The following is a 2409-nucleotide window of genomic DNA, read 5'->3' on the forward strand; positions in this document are numbered from 1 at the left end:
TTTCACCGAAACGGCTAAGAGAGGATGACCAAGAGTCAGTTAAGAAGGCTAGGAGATCACCAGTAGAACGCCCCTTGCGGAACCCATACTGGCGATCAAATAGAAGGTCAGAAGTGGAAAGGTGCTTTTGAATCTTCCGGTTAAGGATTGATTCAAAAGCTTTAGATAGACAAGAAAGTAAAGCTATAGGACGGTAGTTTGATGGATTGGAGAGGTCACCCTTCTTAGGCACAGGCTGTATGAAGGCATACTTCCAGCAAGAAGGAAAGGTAGATGTTGACAGGCAGAGGCGAAAGAGTTTGACCAGGCAGGGTGACAGCACGGAGGCACAGTTTTTAAGGACAATAGGAGGCACTCCATCAGGTCCATAAGCCTTCTGAGGATTGAGGCCAGAGAGGACATAGAAAACATCATTTTGAAGAATCTTTATAACAGGCATAAAGGAGTCAGAGGGGGGATGAGTAGGAGGAATATGCCCAGAATCGTCCAGAGTGGAGTTTTTAGAAAACGTTTGAGAGAAGAGTTCAGCCTTAGAGATAGATGAGACGGCAGTGTTGCCGTCAGGACTGAGGAGTGGAGGGAAAGATGAAGAAGTGAAGTTGGAGGAGATGTTTTTGGCTAGATGCCAGAAGTCACGGGAAGAGTTAGAGAAAGCAAGGTTTTGGCATTTTCTATTAATGAAAGAATTTTTGGTTAGTCGGAGAATAGATTTGGCACGATTTCGGGCAGAAATGTAAAGTTCATAATTAGCATTAATTTGAAGGCTCTGGTACCTTTTGTGAGCTACCTCTCTATCATTGACAGCACGAGAACAAGCGTGATTAAACCAAGGCTTTTTAGCGTGAGGAGTAGAGAAAGAACAAGGAATGTATGCCTCCATTCCAGAGACAATCACCTCTGTGATGCGCTGAGCACACACAGAGGGGTCTCTATCCTGGAAGCAATAATCATTCCACGGGAAATCGGAAAAGTACATCCTCAGGTCGTTCCACCGAGCTGAAGCAAAATGCCAGAAGCATCGCCTCCTCGGTGGGTCCAGAGGGTGTACAGGAGCGATAGGATAGGATGCAGAAATATGATTGTGATCGGAGGAGCCCAACGGAGAGAAGAATTTGACAGAATAAGCAGAAGGGTTTGAGGTAAGGAAGAGGTCTAGAATGTTAGGCCGGTCTCCAAGACGGTCGGGAATATGTGTAGGGTGCTGGACCAACTGCTCTAGATCGTTGAGGATAGCAGAGTTGTAGGCTTGTTCACCAGGATGGTCAGTGAAAGAGGATGAAAGCCAAAGCTGGTGGTGAACATTGAAATCTCCTAGGATGGAGATTTCAGCGAAGGGAGAGTGGGTCAAGATGTGCTCCACTTTAGAATTCAAATAGTCAAAGAATTTTACATAGTTGGTAGAGTTAGGTGAGAGATAAACAGCACAGATGTATTTAGTAATAAAATGACTATGAAGTCTTAGCCAGATGGTGGAAAATTCAGAAGAGTCAAGGTCGTGCGCACGAGAGCAAGTGATGTTTGCTAGAAGTCCCTGGAATAATTAGCAGGATTTTGAGATTTTTTTATTGAATATACTTTTTTATGTCAAAGAGTAAATTCGGCACTATATTTGGCCGAAATATAAAGAGTGTGATTATTAGTAGTTAGAAAGTTCAGTTATTTTTTGTAATGTAAGCTGTCTTTCTATCCTCTAAGCACGCGAACAAGCGTGATCGGAAGAGGGCTTTTTAGTAGGAGTAATAAAGTAAGTAGAATGTATCTCCATTCCGGAGACAATGCACACAGACAGTGGTTTCTGGCCTGGACGCAGTGCTATTTCAGTGGGATATCTGAAAATTACGTTGTCACTGAACTGAAGGATGATTCGAGAAGAATTACTTAATTGCACGAGAGCAAGTGATGTCGTTGCGCACGTAGGTGCAACATCCAGCTTTGGATTGAAATTTAGGATAGAGATAGTAGGAGGGAACAGAGTAGAGATTGCTGTCAGTAGCCTCAGAAACCTGTGTTTCGGTAAGGAAGAGAAGGTGAGGTTTAGAGGAGGAGAGATGATGTTCCACAGAATGAAAATTAGAGCGAAGACCGCGAATGTTGCAGAAATTGAGAACTCTCGGGTCGGCAGCCAGAAGGGGAGTCCTCCCTCGGGGAATTTGTGGTCCCCCCCTCAGGCGGGGACTCCGAGGCTTGGTGTAGGTGCGCCATTTTGAAATTTTTATTTTGGGGAAAGGTGTATATGTTGTGTGAATGTAGTGTTGTGTGGATAAATGTACACACGCTTATTTATATACATGTATATATATATATATATATATATATATATATATATATATATATATATATATATATATATATATATATATATAATTGAATATATATATATATAGAGAGAGAGAGAGAGAGAGAGAGAGA

Source organism: Eriocheir sinensis, unplaced genomic scaffold (assembly GCF_024679095.1).
Source record: "Eriocheir sinensis breed Jianghai 21 unplaced genomic scaffold, ASM2467909v1 Scaffold901, whole genome shotgun sequence".
Taxonomy (NCBI): Eukaryota; Metazoa; Arthropoda; class Malacostraca; order Decapoda; family Varunidae; genus Eriocheir; species Eriocheir sinensis.